The sequence below is a fragment of the Papio anubis genome, chromosome 5 (assembly GCF_008728515.1).
Source record: "Papio anubis isolate 15944 chromosome 5, Panubis1.0, whole genome shotgun sequence".
Classification (NCBI taxonomy): domain Eukaryota; kingdom Metazoa; phylum Chordata; class Mammalia; order Primates; family Cercopithecidae; genus Papio; species Papio anubis.
This window is the reverse complement of record NC_044980.1, coordinates 155,867,632-155,874,579: the sequence shown is the minus strand read 5'-3', so window position 1 is coordinate 155,874,579 and position 6,948 is coordinate 155,867,632. Positions and strand designations below refer to the sequence as shown.

The 6,948-nt window shown below is 38.9% G+C and overlaps 1 long non-coding RNA gene across 1 annotated transcript; it reads right to left on the bottom strand.

Annotated features, from left to right (window-relative positions):
• Window positions 1-277: 277 nt before the first annotated feature.
• Window positions 278-6,588, bottom strand: LOC103885560. Its single transcript, XR_648700.4, has 3 exons — window positions 6,481-6,588; window positions 1,968-2,110; window positions 278-371 (listed from the first exon to the last, which is right to left on the bottom strand). It is a non-coding gene; the product is annotated as an uncharacterized LOC103885560 (long non-coding RNA).
• Between the last annotated feature and the right edge of the window lie 360 nt (window positions 6,589-6,948).

The following is a 6,948-nucleotide window of genomic DNA, read 5'->3' as shown; positions in this document are numbered from 1 at the left end:
AACAATGCAGTCTCTGGAGTCAAGACTGCCCAGTGTAAATCCTGGTTCCACTACTTACTAACTGTGCCTCACTTTCCTCAGTTATGAAAAATGGATGATAGTGATGCTGCCCTCATGCAGTTGTGAAGATTAAACTAATGTTTGCAAAACAAATATGCCTGGTACATGTGTTTAATAAATAGCACTGTTTTTCCAAGGCTAGAGGTTTGTTCTTCTTTTAGTGTCTTTGATCTATGGCTTTTGGTCATTCACTTCTTGGATCACCTTTATTTGTTTACCACTTGAGTGGAGCTCAGGTTAGGAAAGCTTCTTGCTTCTCCAGCACCTTTACTTAGAAAGGAGGTCCTGTAAGCTTCAAACTTGGCCACTTACTGCAATAGAAACATAGAAATGTCTGTAATCTTGTTGATGTCCAGCTCAAAGTTTTGAATTATTCTAGTCAGAGTGGGAAAATATTGGGGAAAGGAAAAATAAGTGATATTCACTCCATGTGATTTTTAGAAAAGTATTCTGCGTGAATATTCATGGCCCTGGCCAGCATTAGTGACAGCAAAGTTTGGCCTAACATTTGCTCCCTCGAATATAGTCTTTTTTCTCTTCAGACACTTTTATATAAAAATATTTATATTATAGGGCCCGGGCACGGTGGTTCATACCTGTAATCCCAGCATTTTGGGAAGCTGAGGCGAGTGGATCACCTGAGGTCAGGAGTTCAAGATCAGCCTGGTCAACATGGTGAAACCCATCTCTACTAAAAATACAAATATTAGCTGGGCATGGTGGCACACGCCTGTAATCCCAGCTACTGGGGAGGCCGAGGCAGGAGAATCACTTGAACCTGGGAGGCGGGGGTTACAGTGAGTTGAGATAGTACTGTTGCCCTCCAGCTTGGGCGACAGAGCGAGACTCTGTCTCAAATAAATAAATAAATAAATAAAATATAAAAAATAAATAAGAAAAATTAAAAAATAAAATATAAAATATAAAAAAATATACATTATAAAACGGAAAGTTAGAGTTGATGCTTTTTGAGATGTTAGGAGGGGATATATGGAGCACTGCATGATTTGATGATATCTGTGTCTGAGTAATTAAGTATACTTTAAACACATCCAGATTCTACTGAATTCTTTCTCAGGAAACTGCAGAATAATTAATTTCTCCATACATACCATTTAAAAAACAAACCTCCTGTCACAGACACACTTTGCAATAAAAAACTATTTAATGAATAGACTAATTTAGAATGTTTACATATCACATTCAAAGCTTGGGGAGCACCTGGGAACTAAAAAATACATTCTCTTAGTGGGGATCTAGGCTAGAGTCGGGCTGGCTTTCAAATGGAAACATGCTGGTTTTTAGACTCTTGTGGAGCCTTGTTTCCTGGTTGCATAATAGAATGGTGCAGGCAAGTTAGTAAATTGTGTATTTGCCACACAATAAAAAAACTCCCTAAAATCTGACACCCTTGCTATGAGGATTGCTCAAAAAGTTTTCCTTCAACACTCTTCCCAGATTCTGTTTATCTCAAAAGAGAAGACACAGACTGATCTGCATTCTGCAATTGACTGCCCCATAGCTTCTGCAGTGTGCAGGTTTGAAATTGACTTTCTCCCTAGTGGATGTTTCTTGGACCAGGAGGGTAAGAAAAGTCAGCTAAGCCAAGGCATCTTTAAAGATCTTCTCTCTGAAGTAAGATACAAACTGTGCTCTTTAGACAACACATTCTCAGTGTTCTAAATCATGACCTTCCCTACTTCAAATGAATACCAATGAAAATCAATTCCTCCTGGAGTGAGAAATAGAATGTACTGGGGTTTGGAGGTAGGTGGGAAGGGAATTTTGCATGTGATGGGAATTGTAGGCTTTCCAGGGGTTCCTGAAAATTTTGCAAGTTTTACCTATAGGGAAAAGAGCTAAATTCCTACACATCAAAGAAAGCGAGCGTGCAATAGGACATTTACCTCAATTTTGGAATTAAAGAAGTGTTAGAATCTTGTCACAAAATGGACATTCAGAGGCTTCTGAATGTAAAAGCACTTTTTCCTCAACAGAATCACTGCACTCCAGAATGATCGCGCTTATCTTTACTTTGACAAACACGGTACTGAAAAAAAATTAAAGGATCGGATTAGGCAGACCTCTTTTCAAGTCCTGACTGTGTCACTAAAAGCTCTGCATTCTAACTTCTCTGATCTTCAGTTTCCTTCTCTGTAAAATGGAATAATACCTTGCAGAGTTATTCTGATGATTAAATGTGATTACTATGTAAAGCAATTAATGCAGTACTGGCACTCATTGGGAACCCAAGATATGGTCCTTTTTCTTTCCCTCTGTATCTCTCACATCCATACACACCCTACACCCCGACTCCCTCTGTGTATTGCTGTATCGTCTCTTACTTTTTTCTCCCATCTGCTCATTCTTTAAGGCTCAGCTCCTGTTTCTTACCTCCCTGCCTTCTATAGAGATCTCACCTTTTCACCTTTTCTAGTGCTTGTAGTTTAGTTTATCATCCTCAGAAATGTTTTCTTTGGCTGGGTATGGTGGCTCATGCCATTAATAGTAGCACTTTGGGAGGCTGAGGGAGGCGGATCGCTTGAGCCCAGGAGTTCAAGACCAGGCTGGCCAACATGGTGAAACCTCGTCTCTAGTAAACATACAAAAATTAGCCAGGCATGGTGGCGCAGGCCTGTAATCTCAGCTACTTGGGAGACTGAGGCATGAGAATCACTTGAACCTGGGAGGTGGGTGCTGCAGTGAGCCAGGATCATGCCACTGCACTCTAGCCTGGGTGATGGAGTGAGGGTCTGTCTCCAAAAAAAAAAGAAAAGAAAAAGAAATGTGTTATTTAATGAATGTGGCAAATGTAACATTTACCTACTCTATGGCATCCAAAATCTTGAAGGACACGTAGCAGGTCTATAATGTTTACTGGTTTATATCATTATGTACTTCAGATAATAAACCCCTTAATTTCTTCTTCTTTCTAAGTGAATCTGAGGACATCATTAATAATATTTATAGAATAACCATATGGTTTACATGTATTTACTCAAAGCTTTTCAAGCACTCTATGAGGCGGGTATTATTATCCTCATTTTGCCAATGAGCAAACAGGGTAATAAGCAAAAGATGATTTGCCCAAATTTTATACCAGGCATAGATACTGAGGATTTAAATTCAGGTCTTTCTGATTCTAAAGCTTACAGTTTGCAATATTACATGAATTTTTCCATTAAGTTTTTGAGAAAAATGTAGTTAGGGTTTAAAGTCTTGGCTTTGGAGCAGAACAGATTTTCTCTGTAAGTGCCCTTCGTTGTTCTAATTGTCCATTCATTGGGACAGCTACAGCCTCTTTTGTTGGTCCTTCCTATATGATTCTTGGTCCCTGTGAGCAGTGCAAGGAGGTGCTTGGATTCCTCTCCCTCGTTGAGAGGTTTCAGGATAATTCAATCTTCTTACTCTTCTCATCATGGGCATTATTGTACCAGCAGGTACCTTTCTTAAAAGGGCAAGAGAGAACCATAGACAGAGAGTAATCTTTTTTAGAAGAAAAAAAACAAAGGACTCTTCTCAAGAGTTACATATATGGCTTTGGCATCTGCAAAAACAAAACAAAACAAAAGAAAACACTCATGTACAAATAATTTGCTTCTTAAATATAAATTTTTCCTGCCATAGAACTTTGATAAATAGCTTGAGGAGTGATATGACCCCATCTGTCTGGCTAATCCAAATTGTGTTTTCCCTCCTTAAAATCAGTGAAAGGAACAGTACAATTGCAAATAAATTCTATTTTTCCCCACAGATGAGAAGTATTTTCTATACTACAATGCTTTCCAATTATATTGGGTGGTTTCATGTTGAATAACAACAGAAGCTCCCAAATTGAGTGCTTGTGGCCAGCATCCGAAGTTCAATAATTTTGGTAATAGATCTTTTTCCTGCTTAAATGGATATGTAAAATGGATATGTAAATGAATATTAGAGGTTTCAAGGGATATAACACATTTTTTTCCAGGCCCTATAATTTCTGCTTTGGATAATAATTAGTGATTTTCCATTACATTTCTAACTTTTACATTATTTATATTTAAAAAAAAATCCTTGGTGCTAGAATTGTGGTTTCTATTTCCTTTTGGAGGATAATAAGTTCATTAGGTTAGCAGATTATTTAAGTGTTTAATGTTCTCTTTGCTGTGAATTGCTGTACAATTTTTGGGAAGATGATTGATAATTTCTGACCTTTTTCCCTGCATTTTTGAGAAGGCTGAATAAACATATTTTCTGGAATTAAGAGTGAAAAACAGAAGAGAAACATTTGAGGGAGGCACTATAGGGTGGAGTTTCATTCTTTTTTTTTTTTTGAGACGGAGTCTGGCTCTGTAGCCCAGGCTAGAGTGCTGTGGCCGGATCTCAGCTCACTGCAAGCTCCGCCTCCCGGGTTCATGCCATTCTCCGGCCTCAGCCTCCCGAGCAGCTGGGGCTACAGGCGCCCGCCACCTCACCCGGCTAGTTTTTTGTATTTCTTAGTAGAGACGGGGTTTCACCGTGTTAGCCAGGATGGTCTCGATCTCCTGACCTCGTGATCCACCCGTCTTGGCCTCCCAAAGTGCTGGGATTACAGGCTTGAGCCACCGCGCCCGGCCGAGTTTCATTCTTTAATGTGGTCCATAATCAAACTGGATTCCCAAAGTTAGGTACAAATTAAATATGGAAATCAATTTGATTTCATGTCTTTCTCAATTTAGTTCCTCACTTTGATTTTTCTTTCAATTGGCTTGAGTGTATCCTCAAGTCAGACCCTGTTTTTATGCATCTGAGCATATCTTTATGTTTTCCTTATGTATGAAAGACAAGTGATGAGGATACCAAATTATTAGCTCACTGAATTTTCCTTTCAAAATACAATTGGTTGTTAAATATTGGGCCAGTCCAGTTTTTATTATTTGTAGGTAGCCTGTTTTCTTCCTCCTGCCTGGATGCTTTTAAATGTTTTCTTTAGCCCAGTAAACCAAATATTTGTCAAGATGTGCTTTGATATGGGCCTCTGTGGATTTCTCATGGAATGCGGTGAATGCATTCAAACTGCATTCTCAGGCTTTATTACAATTTTTTTTTAAACAAGGAAATTTTTTTTGGATTATGTCTTTAATTCATCATGTTTTAGCATCAGAAATTTTACCTTGTGGTCTTTTATAGATACTAAGTTTACCTAAAAAAGACAGTAAACTAATTCTTTGTGACCCAAGGACATTCTATTGTCCATATCATGAGACAATGTGATGCTTGAAAAGAGTATTTTTAAACCAAGTCTATATGGATTATAAAACACCTTTACTTCAGCAGTAAGAAGAGGCTATTTTTGTTTTTGGCTCCTAGTTTTTGTTGTGTACATGGCAAACAGTACGTACTCTGAGTGCTTTGCTCACAGTTCTGTAATCCCAGATAGGTCTCTTACTTCAAAACATCCAAGTGGTGTAACCTTAATGCAAGAAGGGAATCTAGGTTGCTAGGGCCAAAAACACTATGGGTGTGTGGGTGAAAGAATTGGTTAGCAATATTTAAAATAAAAAGAGGAAAAGGAAATCTAGATTTTGAACTATTCTGTTTTCATAGTGTCCATATCTTTAACTGTAAATAAGCTGGAAAGAATTATAAACATTACTTAACTGCATAGTTTACTCCTTTCTTTTTTATCACAAGCTTATATAACTGTAGAAATATACATTGATAATCAGGCTTGTCCCAATTACTCTGTTTTGTTGCTTGGGAATATGTCTAATTCCTAGCTTGGTTCACTATTTTCTTTTCTCTATATCTATCATTTTCTATCACATCAAACTCATCTTCTTGCTTTTTGTACTTAATCAGCAACAGTTAATCACAATGTGAGGCAGTGTCTCATTAAAGCTGAGAAGTGGAAAAGGAAAGATGAAAGTAAACTCAAAATATGAGGTGAGACTTTTAGGAAGGGTAATGTGTGATCGAGCCCTTTAAGGATGCAGAGGACTACCAGGCCTAGAGAAGACACCTGATAGAAAAGGTGCCGGTTAAGGAGTGGTACCATCATTTGGGTACTTTTTAGGTAAAGATAGTTTGTGAGTGGCTTTATGTTGCAAACTGAGTACAATGAGATTTAAAAAATTTTTAGGGCAGTGGGAACATAAAAATGAGTTTTAACTATGACTACTAAGGGACTCAAGTAAGAGCATGAGTGATACTGTCACACATATGGCTGGCAGCAGGCTAACACTTCTTAGGTATGAATCAGAAAAAGGAGAGGGAAGAAAGCCAGCGAGGGCAGGGTTGAGCCATCAGATATATCAGTGCGCAGAAGCGTCCTGGGTCTTTAGGTCAGGAAGTCAAGGTAGAAATAGGGAGACCTGGGCATTAGTCAGGGTTTTTTAGAGGGACAGAACTAATAGGATAGATGTATATATGAAGGGGAGTTTATTAGGAGAATTGACTTACGTGATCGCAAGGTGAAACTCCACAATAGGCCATCTGCAAGCTGAGGAGCCAAGAAACCAGTTTGAATCCCCAAACCTCAAAAGTAGGGAAGCTCATAGTGCAACCCTCAGTCTGTGGCCAAAGGCCCGAGAGCCCCTGGCAAATTACTGGTGTAAGTCCAAGGATCCAAAAGGTGAAGAACTTGGAGTCTCATGTTCCAGGGCAGGAAGCATCCAGCATAGGAGAAAGAGAATAAGCATCCAGTCAGGAGGAAGAAAACAGATGGAGAAAAATGAAACAGAAGACTTAGCCAGTCTAGTCTTTCCATGTTCTTCTTTCTGCTTTTATTCTAGCCACGCTGGGAGCTGATTAGATTGTGCCCACCCAGATTGAGGGTGGGTCTGCATCTCCCAGTTCACTGGCTCAAATGTTAATCTCCTTTCGCAACACCTTCACAGACACACTCAGAAGGAATACTTTGCATCCTTC